This window comes from Heterodontus francisci, chromosome 17 (assembly GCF_036365525.1).
Source record: "Heterodontus francisci isolate sHetFra1 chromosome 17, sHetFra1.hap1, whole genome shotgun sequence".
In the NCBI taxonomy this organism is placed as follows: Eukaryota; Metazoa; Chordata; class Chondrichthyes; order Heterodontiformes; family Heterodontidae; genus Heterodontus; species Heterodontus francisci.
In genome coordinates this window covers 32,954,979-32,970,147 of record NC_090387.1, presented here as the reverse complement: position 1 = coordinate 32,970,147, position 15,169 = coordinate 32,954,979, and positions in this window count along the sequence as shown.

Genomic DNA, 15,169 nt, shown 5'->3' with positions numbered 1-15,169 from the left:
CAGATTTAAGGTGATTGACAAAAGAATCAGAGGCGACAAGAAAAGTTTTCTTGTGCAATGAATGACTGAGATTAGGAATGCACTGCCTGATCGGGTGGTGCAAACAGATCCAACAGTGGCCTTCAAAAGGGAATTTAATATATACATGAAGGAGAAAAAATGGCAGCGATATGGTGAAAGAGCTGGGGAATGGAACTAACTGGATTGCTCCTTAAAAGAGCTGGCACAGACAAGATGGACTAAATGGCCACCTCCTGTGCTGTACTATTCTATGATTGTTGTTTTCTAAGTTTGATTTAGTGTCTGCCTAGACTATAATGTAAAGAACAAGAATTTAACCAAGCTGGGCATATTCAAAAATAGTTTTCCTTTTTCTTGCACTGCCTATTGCAAATACAAGATTTGGTGCTAAGATTAATTAAAAAGCTTAAATATTTGAAATGTTTTGCATGTATAGGTCTTCATGTATTGACCCTATCTTGTAATCTGTGTAATTGTTGAATATGTTAACTGTTAAGAATAACCATGTTGATCTATTCATATTGCTCACTGACTAACCAGTTCTAAACCTGATTACCTGTCTAGTTGTACCACCTTTTCTTTTTGCAATGTTCTGAGATGGTTTAGCCTACACCATGTAAGTATTTCCTTTTTTTTAAGTACTTGATTTTTATTGATATACTGTCCCTCTTGTGTTAAGTTTAGATTTATAATTTTTTAAATCTTAAATCAGAACAGGGAAATCTAGTTACTTTGACAACATTTTGAAAACTGCTGTGTAAAAGAAAAATTGTGAAATTTCTGCTGTCGCTTGATTTAAATTATTTTTTAAACATCAACCTCACAAGTCCTGAATTATCTTTAGTGTGCATTGAACTTATTGTGCTATTGTGAAGTTTGTATGAAGAACTGCAAGCTTTGTTGCTTTTATGTTTATGATGAGTTGTGCCAAATCTTTTGCAAGTACATGAGCATGCTCTGAATAACTACACAGCCAATTATTTTATTACTTCATTGTTTGCAGACGTCATAGAATCATGCAGCACAGAAGGAGGCCATTTGGCCCATTGTGCCTGTGCCAGTTTTGAAAGAGCTGTACAATTTGCCCCACTTCCCTGCTCTTTCCCCACAGCCCTGCAAATTTTCCTTTTTCAAGGATATAGCCAATTCCCTTTTGAAAGTTACTATTAAATCTACTTCCATCACACTCAGGCAATGCGTGTCAGATCACGATAGCTTCATTGAGATAAATCATCTTAAGACTTCAATGAGTTTTTATTGATCCTTTTAAAATTAGTATTTCCTTTTGAAACTTTAACTTTTTTATTAATTGGAGCATGCTCAAATTTCTCATTTTAACCAACTTCTTCAAAGGGTTCTAAATACAGGTGTAGTTACATCAGCTTGAAGCATAAACTGATTTTTTTTCACCACTTTCAGAATGGAGCTGATCAGCAAAGTGTTCACTAATTGATGGATTTTTTTTTAAAAGGAGGATTAATTGGAATATTTTATCCAGTCAATCCTTTAACATGGTGCTGATGTGCTCTGTCTCAAAGCGACTTAGATAAGGAATTACTTTTTAAAAAATTAATTCATGGGATGTGAGCATCGCTGGCAAGGCCAACATTTATTGCCCATGTGTATGCAGGAATTATGCTACTTCCTATCAGTAACTCTTTGTTATGTTAGTTGTAACTAGTCTACTGAACGTATTGGCACAAGTGTTCTATGTTTTTGTATGTTTCTTTTAAAAACAAACAATTTGGAATTTCAAATATTCAAGACCTTACGCAATATGTGCTGTTCTTGTATGTATGTTGAAGTTTAATAAACCTTGATTTGAAAATCTCTGAAATGGAATAGATTTTTGCTTTGATAATCTGATCTCTTTAATTTTTATCTTGGCAAGGAGGGAAGAAAAAACAGCTTGGGATATAGTGCAAGTAATTATCTTTGATCTTTCTTCAACAAAATGAGGTACTGTACCAGCCATAGCACTCAACTTAATTCTGCCTAACTTCTGGTGGAGATAGAAATACAAAATTGTTTGTATTACACATTGATGGAGAAAATATTAATATTCGAAATGTCCAATGAACCCTTGCTGCATTTGTTTTGTATTGATCCCCTTTCATACGGGCTGATTTTTGGAATACTGTGCTCCCCTAATGGCTCATTAAATTTACCCAGCAACAAGCTGAATTTATACAGCTTTAACATTTAATGCATGGGCTGTGCTGGTTTGGCTAGTCTCAGCTGGTGGGAGGGGGAAGTTGAGATGCTATAGTTTAATACTGGGAAGACTGATGCTATTGTCTTCAGTCCCCACTTCAAACTCTGTTCCCTAGCTACTGACTCCATTCCTCTCCCAGGCAAATGCCTGAGACTAAACCAGACTGTTTGCAACTTTGGTGTCAAATTTCACCCTGAGATGAGCTTCCGATCTCACATTCACGCCATTTCTAAGACTGCCTATTTCCACTTCTGTAACATCATCTGATTTCACCTCTGCCTCAGTTCATCTGCTGAAACCCTCATTCATGCCCCTATTCCAATGCAGTCCTGGCTAGCCTCCCACATTCCACCCTCCATAAACTTAAGGTCATCCAAAACTCTGATGCCTGTGTCCTTGCACCAAATCCTGTTCAACTATCACAACTGTGCTCACTGACCTACATTGGCCTCGAGTAAAGCAATGCCTTGATTTTATAATTCACATCCTTGTTTTCAAATCCTTCCATGCTCTTGTTCCTCTCTCATTCTAATTTCCAGCCCCAAAACCCTCCGATAACTGCGCTCATCTAATTCTGGCCTCTTCAACATCCCCGATTTTAATTGCTCCACCATTGGTGGCCGCGCCTTCAGCTGTTGAGGCTGTAAGCTCTGAAATTCCCTCCCCAAACCCCTCTGACTCTCTACCTTGCTTTCCTCCTAAGGCACTGCTTAAAACATGCCTCTTTGGCCAAGGTTTTGGACATCTTCTGTAATTTTGCTTTATAATGCTCCTCCGAAGCACCATGGGATGTTTTGTTGCATGAAATGTGCTATATAAATATAAGTTGTTGTATAATTGACCTTGATACCATGGGCTAAGGAGTGACTGTCGATGGAAAGTTTCTGTAGACCTCAGGTGAGGATAGGATCTAGTTGGAATGTGATGGCCCCAATCAGCAGCCTGCAACTACATGCTGTATGGGCTAATATGAGGATAAGATCCTGGAGGGTTGCTGACACCCATGAAGTTCTACAAGCACGAGCATCTTCAGGAAAGAAGAAAACTGGAGGAAAATACTGTCAACTATACAAGGTGACAGAAATTGCCTGTACTAATTGGCAGATTTGATGTGAAAAGAGCCTGTGATGCTACAGCAGTATCTTGTATGTGTACTAAGGCATTTATTACTTATGACGTTGAGATTAAATAAGTCATCAGTTAAAATTAACTACTACTTGTACAGTTGCTGGAATTGTACCATATCAGTAAAGCAAATTTGTTTCTTCCAGATTCTGTGCAGACAAGATGCTGAGATTGTTGTGAAACATTACAGCCCAGGTTTTGATGGAGCAGGGCACTTTACTGTATGCCCTGTTCGACTTTTCCCATTACCCCTCAGCTCAAAATGTTAGCCCTGGAAGTGTAAATTGATAATGGGGCATCTGGGATCTTGGTGAAATTTTTTTTTTTTATTCGTTCATGGGATGTAGATGTTTGCTAGGTCAGCATTTATTGCTCATTCCCTAATTGCCCTTGAGATGGTGGTGGTGAGCTGCCTTCTTGAACTGCTGCAGTCCATATGGGGTAGATACACTTGCTGTTAGGAAGGGGGTTTCAGGATTTTGACCCAGCGACAGTGAAGGAATGGTGATATAGTTCCAAGTCAGGATGCTGTGTGGCTTGGAGGTGAACCTGAAGGTGATGTTCCCATGCATCTGCTGCTCTTGTCCTTATAGGTGGTAGAGGTCGCGGGTTTGGAAGGTGCTGTCTAAGGAGCCTTGGTGCGTTGCTGCAATGCATCTTGAAGATGGTACACACTGCTGCTACTATGTATCGGTGGTGGAGGAAGTGAATGTTTGTTTGTGGATGGAGTGCCAATCAAGTGGGCTGCTTTGTCCTGGATGGTGTCGAGCTTCTTGAGTGTTTGAGCTGCACCCACCCAGGCAAGTGGAGAGTATTCCAACACATTCCTGACTTGTGCCTTGTAGATGGTGGACAGGCTTTGGGGAGGTCAGGAGGTGAGTTACTCGTTGCAGGATTCCTAGCTTCTGACCTGCTCTTGTAGCCACGGTATTTATATGGCTACTCCAGTTCAGTTTCTGGTCAATGGTAACCCCCAGAACGTTAATCGTGGGGGATTCAGCGATTGTAATGCCATTGAATGTCAAGGGGAGATGGTTAGATTCTCTCTTGTTGGAGATGGTCATTGCCTGCTACTTGCGTGGTGTGAATGTTACTTGCCACTTATCAGCCCAAGCCTGGATATTGTCCAGGTCTTGCTGCATTTCTACACAGACTGCTTCAGTATCTGAGGAGTCGCGAATGGTGCTGAACATTGCGCAATCATCTGCGAACATCCCTACTTCTGACCTTATGATGGAGGGAAGGTTATTGATGAAGCAGCTGAAGATGGTTGGGCCTAGGACACTACTCTGAGGAACTCCTGCAGTGATGTCCTGGAGCTGAGATGATTGACCTCCAACAACCACAACCATCTCCCTTTGTGCTGGGTATGACTCCAACCAGTGGAGAGTTTTCCCCTGATTCCCATTGACTTCAGTTTTGCTAGGGCGCCTTGATGCCATACTCGGTCAAATGCTGCCTTGATGTCCAGGGCAGTCACACTCACCTCATCTCTTGAGTTTGGCTCTTTTGTCCATATAATGAGGTCAGGCGCTCAGGAATGACAGGACCTAGTCTGACATTTTTGAGATTATTCTTTCAAATTCAATGTGGGACAATTGGACTGCTGATTCAATTTTATTAATTTATGGGATGTCATCTGTTAAATGGCACCAGCTGCCACTGGAATAACTACTACTAACATAGTTTAAAAAAAAACTAAACCCATAATTTTAAGGTATTGGAGATGGTATAAAATAACTGCTTCACTTCTAATACAAATACAAAGCTAATAAAACATACCATGTTCAACTGGAAGGCCCTAAGGCAGCTATATTTAATGACATCAATACAATTTATGTTGGAAATAGGCTTGATTCTGTTATGTGTGACTGGGCTGACCGTAGCTGCTATGAATAATACTCGTCCAAATTTTGTGGTAGAAAATAATGTTATCAGTGCTCACAGTTATTGAAGTGGAAATAAGACACAAACTTCCAGTGACCACATATGCGCAGTGAAATACTATCAGAAAGTTGCTCTACTCCTCCAGAAGCTGCGCTTTACTGATATCTCACCAAGAGACTCAGCAGTAAAACAAATAGAATGGTGCGAAGCTGCTGTACTTTCATGATAAATATTCACTAAATGTGTTAGAAAAAGTTAGGCTTATCCATTCCAATGTACATACATTTTCAATGGTTTATTAAGTCTTAATTGCTACCAAACAACCTCCCTGGCAATGTTGCCTCTAACTTCTGCTTGCTATGTGCAGCTGGTTTGTCGCACTGTGAGATCCCTTTAAGTTTGACATTGGGTCATGCATCTTAAGGGGACGTTGCTTGTGCGTGGCCTGTTTGTTTCCTGCATGGCACATTCCCGACTGGCCGTGCAGCCTAGGGAGAACATTGCTCCCTAGGTCTGAAAATGTAACTCTCATTTCTGCACTTTTTTCAATTTTTAAAACTTTTTTTTGACTTATTTCCCTCTCAATCCAGTCTTTCTTCCTTATTTTGCTTCCTGTACATGATTTGGCATTGAATTAAATCTTAACTGACGCATCCTGGTTCAAACTCTAAGTGGGTGAGTGACTATTTTTCAGTCTGACTAGTTAAGGAGATACACGATTGTTTGTCTTTAGAATGGTGGAGCTGCTATTTGCACCTACTTAAGCACCATCGCAACAACAAAAAACAAAAACTCTTGCACTTCAGTCTGTGCAGAAGATGGGATGAACTTCTATTATGACTCATTTATGCCATTATGTGTGCTAGGGCTGGTCATGAATATTGATACTGATGAACCATTGTTACTTCAGCCACAAACCTGTAGTGCCAATTCAGCTAATATTTAGTGTAAACCTTTTGGTTTCTCGGGTATTTTCATCCACATAATGTTACTCCCAGTTCACATCCAATGTCGGAATATACAGGATTTGAAGACTTGCAATACATGCAGTTGGTCCCAAAGTTCACATTCCAGACTTCACCACTGTCTACTTCAGTTAATCGTTACCCTCACAATCTGAATATGGGTTCCAAAGAGCTGCACTTTGCCTGTCAGATCTAAATAGACAGCAAAGTAATCAAATTAATCAAGTGCAGAGGATTTTGCAAGTTAGGAAGTTTTTGAAACCCTTTTCAGCAATTGAATATGATATCTTCGAGGTTTAAAACTGAGTTGAAAATAATGTAAATAAGTGATGTGCAATGTTGCAACCTGAGATATTTAAAATGTAACCAATAGAAAAATTTGATTTTCATGAACAGGCCCTAAACTTTTGCAGTTTCAAGACGCAAGTCCTAATAGAGGGCATGGTTTTGGGAGCAGAAATGCAAAAGCAGAACAGTAACTCATAAACACTTTTCTAATTGACCGCAATTGTTGACAACGCAATCGGTATGAGGGGGCATGAGACCGTCTGCGCATGTGCGCACCGCGACGCATCCTGATGACGTTGTCCGATGAAGTAGCGTTGTCATGAATTACTTTGTTTCTAATTACTAGCCCTAAAGTACAATGACACCACGAATACTTGTCTCCCTCGCATGATTCTATTTATTCTGATTGTACGTCATTTTATGCTTTAAACTAACTGCACAATACTTATTGTTACGAAAGTACTTCGATTTTTTTTGTTGAATTTTGAGGATGTGTTTTATTTGGGAAAACTGAAAAGGATTCTATGGATGTTTTTTCACTGGGGTCATTGAAAGGACTGAGATGTCTTGTTTGCAAACAGGGGCTTTTTGCCTTGGAGATGTTTGCAGAAAAATGACAGGTCAAGATTTATAGGGGTTAGGAGGCTTGACTCTTGAGATATTGTTTTTTGGTTTCACTTTGGACGGTCAGTGGGAGTTTTAAAAAATCAACCTGAAGGACAAAACCCCAGCTCAGCCTGTTCCATCTCTTTGAAAAGCCTGCCAGTTTTTCCATCTTTTTAAGAAGCTCTTAGAAGTGGGTGTAAGAAATAGAAAAATTAATGATGTATTCCTCCTGAAAGACATACCTGAAACCCCAGTTGCCACATTTCTCCTGAGACACTGGACAAACCTGCTGGGTAAATCCTTGACGCCACCTGAACAAATTGCTCCAGAAAAGGATCCCAGTGACAAGCAGTCTAGGCATATTTGGTACGCCAAACCAAAAAAAGGACATCTGACATCTTTCCATATCTTTCTTGTCTTCAAGAATTAACAAGTATTTGGTCAAAGTATTCCTTTTTTTGGTCTTTTATTTTGTAACTGAGCTCTAAAAAGAAAATCTCTATTTTTATGTGAGAGTGAGGGGCTAAGGGAAAAGGGAACTTTCATATTTCGATCTGTTAATGCTTTGCCTCAATACTGGTTGTCTTGTTTTATAATAAACTGATAATTTTATTGTTTATTAAAGAAACCTGGTTGGTGTATTTCTGGTGTAAAGAGTAGTCTATGATTGACTATTGGTAACTGGGTAAACATTTAAATATATATTGTGACCTGTGGAGAAATGGAACTAGATAAGACAGTGCACTCCTCCTGCCTTGGTCATAACATTATCTAATTCGCGGTGTAAAACTCAGCAACGTGACAAAGAACAGTTACCTGTAGTAATGGAAGATGATACACAAAAAACAAATTTTGACAGTGACACTAATGTACAAACCCATCATTAAACTGAAAGTTCTCCATCCTCTGCTATCTTTATAAATGTTACATTTTCTTTTTTTTTTTAGAACTGTTATAAGCTGGAACAGTTGTAGCCACCTATAATTCACCTGTAAAATGTGCCTGGTTTACTCAATTTGTGGAAATGGGATCTTCAGTTAATCCTCTTAAATATAGTTCAGTCACTAACAATTTAAACCTTTTTGCACTATATTTCCCACTTTGTGTTAGTTACATTACTTCAAATTGTTGGATAATTCCATTTTAGTGGAAGATTGGGAAAACCTTATTGTAAATGTTGCTAATGCACTGAACTTTGACTGACTAATATTTAACTAACTTACAAAACAAGCTCCAACATTTGTTGGAATTTTTAAACTTGAAATATGTCCACAAAATTTTAAAAAAAACTAATTTTTGAATTGTTGTAATGCTCCTGCAATGTGAATGTATAGGATGCTATTAAACACCAGAAGCATGTTCTGTAATTCTCGTATTCGATCAATATTGGAAACCTTACCTATGTATGCATTTCCTGTTAACTTTCCCATATATATTCTTATTTCCATATTTATAATGGAAGGTATTTAAGTAAACCCTCCCAAGGGCACTGTAGCCATACCACTCAGAGAAGAATGTAATTTTGCATGACCGGTTTATGTAGACTGGTTTCATTGGAAATGGTAGAAATAAAACTTACATTCTGCCCTTTATTTATATATAATTTTATTACTTTCAAAATGGAAACTGAATGATCTGCATATCCTGGATCAATTTACCCCAGTCCTATAATTGTTTCATCTGAAGAGTACACGTAGTCTCTACTGTCTTTGTGCAATGCAAAAAGTGTTCAATTAATACATTAAAATCTTTGTTGATATTGCTGTCACTGTCCTATTGAAATCACAAATGTGGCAGTTCTCTCAAAGGCAGAGCTCGCAAGTTTGTTGGCCTGATTAAATAGAGGCAGCTTCAACTGTGAACATGTCTGATCAGGATGGAAGACTGTCACATACCCAAGGACCTTCTGTATGATGAGGTAGCTGGTGCCAGATGACCAGTGGGGCGCCCAAAGCTCTGCTTCAAGAATGCTGACAAGTTTGACATGAAGGCCCTAAATGTCGACTATCGCACTACTGGTGAAAGAGCGAAATGGCGATACATCCTGTGACTGGTGTGCATTACTACGATGACCAGTTGCACAGCAGCTTGGCAACGGGTGCCAATGTCAAAAATGACACATCACAGTGTCACTCGGCAGCTTCACGTGCAGCACTTGTGGTAGATACTGCCTCTCAAGGATTGGCCTTTACAGCTATCAACAAAGGTGCACCAAGAGAAGATACCCCACCTAAATGGATTGCTTGCTGCATAGCCATCATCTTTCATAGATAGAAAGATGCCAACCCATTTATTCCTCGTCTGTCCACAGGAGGGCACTATTGCCTCAAACAGTAATGTTACAGAAATACATTTTAAAAAGTTGCATTAATTGTTCTCTGCATAAATGCTGATTGAAGCACTTGCCAACTCAAACATTTTTTTCTTCTAGTTTTGTCAACCAACTTTCTATCTCTGCTGCTACATTTCTTATTCTATACCTAACATACCTCTGAGATATCTTCACTACATATCACAGAATCGTTAGAGCAGAAGGAGACCATTTGGCATATCCTGTCCACGGCAGCTCTCTGAAAGAGTGACTCCTTCAGTTCCATAACACTGCATGTGCTGCTTTTTCATATAACTAATTTCCCTTTGCATGTTTCAATTGAACCTGCCTTCACCACGTTCTGCATCCTTTTTTTTTATAGCTGAAACGTTTTGAAAATTTTAGATTCCAAATCCAAAATTACCCAAGTTACAAATCGATAAATGTTTCTTCTGCTAAATACTGGTTACTTCTGGTGCTGGTTACTTAACAGGTAGGGTTTCAAAAATGAATGTATAAACTAAAAGATGTTCCTCTCAGCTTGGAATACTTTGAATAGGGTGAAGAAATAGGAGTTCTGACTTACTACCCACTCCATGAAGATCACATCACAACCATGAAGTAAACAAAAACATTTGCATATGACAAATTTAAAAATGCCAAAATAGGCCAAGCGCTGAAACTCTGCTGAACTCACCTTCTCTGCAGAAGACATCAACCTGTTCTCTCAATCCTCTTTTCTCTGGTATTGTCAAGGCTCAGCACCAGATTCAGGCTGCATTTACACTATAGCTGGTGTATCAGTATGAAGCAAAACCAAAGTACTTGAGGCTACGACTATTGTGAACTCACCTTTAAGAGTTCCTTAAAGTAACACATTAACAGATGTGAGAGTACAATAGGAATGCATGGGACCCAATATTTACTGGAGCAGGATTTCCAATTGAGGGGAGGATTTCTGGTGCTCTAGAGTTTTATCTCTAAATAAATAAATAAAAAAATTCTCCTCATCTCTGTCCTAAAAGGGTGACCCCTAATTCTAAAACAGTGCCCCCTAGTTCTGAACTCACCCACAAGAGGTAACATCCTCCACATCCACCTTGTCAAGATGGTTCAGGATCTTAAATACTTCAATCAAATCTCCCCTCACTCTTCTAAACTCCAGTGAAAACAAGCCCAGGTCTGTCTAACCTTTCCTCATAACATAACCCACTCATTCCAGGTATCAATCTGGAAACTTCCTCTGAACTGCCTCCAATGCATTCACATCCGTCCTTAAATAAGGAGACCAAAACTGCACACAATATTCGAAATGTGGTCTCACCAAGGCCCTGTATAACTGAAGAATAACACCCTTACTTTTATTTACAATTCTTCTTGTAATAAAGGATAACATTCCATTAGCCTTCTTTATTACCTGTTGTACCTGCATACGAACATTTTGTGACTCCTGCACTAGAATACCTAGATCCCTCTGCACCTCAGAGTTCTGCAGTCGTTCTCCGTTTAAGTAATACTCTCCTTTTTTATTCTTCCTGCCAAAGTGAACAACTTCACATTTTCCCACATTATTCTCCATCTACCAGATTTTTGCCCACTCACTCAACCTATCTATATTGGTCTGCAAGCTCATGTCCTCTTCACAACATACTTTCCTACCTATCTTTGTATCATCTGCAAATTTAGCTACCATGCCATCGCTCCCCTCATCTAAGTCATTGATGTAAATTGTAAAAAGTTGAGGCCCCAGCACAAAGCCCTGCGGATCTCCACTCGTCACATCCTGCCAATCAGAAAAGGACCCATTTATGCACACTCTCTGTTTTCTGCCAGCAAGCCAATCTTCTATCCATGCTAATATGTTACCCACTACACCATGAGCTCCTACTTTGTGCAATAACCTTTTATGTGGCACCTTGTCAAATGCCTTCTGGAAATCCAAGTAAAGTATGTCACTGGCTCCCCTATATCCACAGCAGATGTTACTCCTTCAAAGAACTCCAATAAATTGGTTAAACATGATCTCCCTTTCACAAAGCCATGCTGACTATTCCTGATTACCTTGAGTTTTTATAAGTGCCCAGCTATAGCCTAGCATAAATTAAAAGATGTTCCCCTCATCTTGGAATACTTTGAAAAGAAACATGAGCACTGACGTACTATCAGTGCATGAAGATCACATCACAAGCATGAGGTAAACAAGAACATTTACAGTTGAGTTGATGAGGGGGAGCCAGGGGATGTGGTTTATTTGGACTTTCAGAAGGCTTTCGACAAAGTCCCACATAAGAGATTAGCATGTAAAACTAAAGAGCATGGGATTGGGGCTAGTGTATTGCAATGGATAGAAAATTGGTTAGCAGATAGGAAACAAAGAGTAGGAATAAACGGGTCTTTTTCTGAATGGCAGGCAGTGACTAGTGGGGTACCGCAGGGATCAGTGCTAGGACCCCAGCTATTCACAATATATATTAATGATTTAGATGAGGGAACTAAATGTAATATCTCCACATTTACAGATGACACAAAACTGGGTGGGAGGGGGAGTTGTGAGGCTTCAGGGTGATTTGGACAAGTTAAGTGAGTGGGCAAATGCATGGCAGATACAGTATAATGTGGATAAATGTGAGGTTATCCACTTTGGTAGCAAAAACAGGAAGGCAGATTATTATCTGAATGGCTATAAACTGAGAGGGGAATATGCAATGAGACCTGGGTGTTCTCATACACCAGTCGCTGATGGTAAGCATGCAGGTCCAACAGGCGGTAAAAAAGGCAAATGGTATGTTGGCCTTCATAGCGAGAGGATTTGAGTACAGGAACAGGGATGTCTTGCTGCAATTATACAGGGCCTTGGTGAGGCCACACCTGGAATATTGTGTGCAGTTTTGGTCGCCTTATCTGAGGAAGGATGTTCTTGCTATAGAGGGAGTGCAGCAAAGGTTTACCAGACTGATTCCTGGGATGGTGCGACTGACATAGAGGAGAGATTGAGTCTGTTAGGATTATATTTGCTGGAGTTCAGAAGAGTGAGGGGGGGATCCCGTAGAAACCTATAAAATTCTAACAGGACTTGACAGGGTAGAAGCAGGAATGATGTTCCCGTTGGGGGGGGGGGGGGGGGGTAGTCCAGAACCAGGAGACATAGTCTAAATAAAACCTTTCAGGACTGAGATGAGGAGATATTTCTTCACCGAGAGTGGTGAACGTGTGGACTTCGTTACCACAGAAAGCAGTTGAGGCCAAAACATTGTATGTTTTCAAGAAGGAGTTGGATATAGCTCTTGGGTCTAAAGGGATCAAAGGATATGTGGGGAAAGCGGGAACAGGTTACTGAGTTGCGCAATGGCAGGATAGAGCGGGATACTGTTGGGGATGGAATGGAGGTGGTGATTGCAGCCATTGGGGGGGAATTTGGGTTTAAGGCTGAGTTTGTCAGCATGATCATAATGAATGGCGGAGCAGGCTCAAAAGGCCTTCTCCTGCTCCTATTTTCTATGTTTCTATATAGCTGATCAATTCTAATACCTTCCCCATCACAGACGTCAAGCTAACTGGCCTATAGTTACCAGTTTTCTGCCTCCCTCCCCCTTCTTGAATAGAGGGGTTATATTTGCTATTTTCCAGTGTGATGGAACCTTTCCAGAATTGTGAAGGGCAGGACACCCTGGAATGGTTCACCCCAAGAGAGGGGCCCGTGCCTTGGAAAGCATCGCGATTCCAGCAGCGTCCGGTGAGCTCCCGCTGGCCCTTAAATCCGGGGGAGATGGTGTAAGTCTCACGCCGGGCTATACCCATATTCGTAGCAGGTCTCTAAGGTAAACAGCCTCTGCCATGTTGGAAGAATGTAGGTAAGGGAAGTCAGCAAGTCAGATCCGTAACTTTGGGATAAGGATTGGCTCTGAGGGCTGGGTCAGTTGGGCTGAGGTGCAAAGCGGGGCTGGCACGTGCCGTGGCTGGATGAGGCACTGCCCTCCAGGGTGGTGGCGACGACTCTGGACGCGTGCCAGGCCCTTCCTGTGGATCACCCAGCTGCGGTGCCAGTCAGCCTCTGGGCAGGCAAGTGGCTTCGGTCGGCGCCTAACAGCTGATTTAGAACTGGTGCTGACAGGGGAAGCCGACTGTTTAATTAATACAAGTGTTCCATTCCATTGAAGTCAATGGGTAGCGCTGTATTGCTGACATTTATTCCTAATTTGTCCACAGGAGGGCACTGTTGCCTCAAACAATAATGTCACAGAAATACATTAAAAAATAAAACATTGCATTAATTGTTCTCTCCACAAATTTATTTTCTGTCATCCAACTTTTTATCCCTGCTGCTACATTTCTTATACTCTAAACCTAACATACCTCTGAGATATCTTTACTACGTATGCTGCATTCTGCATCCAGTTTATACTGTTATGGCTGTGTTTGCTGAGAATGCAACCATTATGTGGTGCAGTCCTGGCACATGCACCAATGCAACCTCATCCACAGAAACGTTACTGCGACATCTCAGGCAGCTACCAGTAGTAAAGATGGCGCTGCTCAATTTGTCACAAAAAAACAAACTCAGCCTTTAACCCAAATTCCCCCCCAATGGCTGCAATCACCACCTCCATTCCATCCCCAACAGTACCCCGCTCTCTCCTGCCATTGCGCTTCACTTCGCCGCTTCCTCCTGCGCCCATCTGCTCGCCGCTTCTCCCTCCTCGGCCACTTGCTCCCAGCCTCAGCGCTGCATTCCCTCAGCCGCTCACGCCACTTTCCCCCCTCGGCCACTCGCTTCCCCACTTTCCCCCACCCTAGTCCCTCCCCACCTTGCCGCTTCAGCGACTCGTTCCCCACATCCTGTTGCTTCTTCAGGTAGCGTAGTGGGAAGCAATCGGCTGAAAGGGGAAGCGAGGCTGGGATCAAGTGGCCGAGGGGGGGGGGGGGGGGGGAAGGGCAAGGGCAGGAGCGAATGGCCAAGGGGGGAAAAGTGGCGAGATCTGGAGTGAGCGGCTGGGGTGGGGTGGGGGGCGGGTGAAGGGGGGGGGGGGGGTTAAGCGGCGAGAGTGGGAGCGAGTGACTGAGGGAAGGCAGCGGCAAGGTGGGGAGTGGTTGAGGGAAGGCAGCGGCGAGGGCAGGAGTGAGTGGCCGAGAGGAAAGAAGCGGTGATGCAGGGCGCAAGTGGCGAGTAGATGGGAGCAGGAGGAAGTAGTGAAGCGAAGCGCGATGGCAAGATGGAGTGGGGAACTGTTGGGTGAGGGATGGAGGCGGCTATCACAGCCATTGAGGGGATTTGGGTTTAAGGCTGAGTTTATTTTTTGCGTCAAATTGAGCAGTGTCATCTTTATTACTGGCAGCTTCCTGCAACATCGCTGACAGTGACGTTTCAGTGGATAAGGCTGTATTTGCGCATGTGCCAGTACTGCACCACCTAGTGGTTGCATTGTCAGCAAACGCAGCCTATTTTCATAGCTGAAACGTTCCGAAAATTTTAGATGTCAAATCTAAAATACCCAAATGTCCCTTCGTATTTTTCCATTACTTCTGCATGCCTCCAATAATATTTGTCCCCTTTCTCTCCCTATTGACCAGGTTACAGTGCTACTGAAATAAAGCTGATTTTACCTATTGGAGTGTACTCCTGAAATATCTTGACTTTATTGAAGGCACATTTCTAGATAAAAATATTCATAAACTTATGTGCAATCTGTGATTACATTTATATTTGGGGCTTGTAGTGCAACTGGTGAGAGACTATCATGGGGGTTGTTTCTC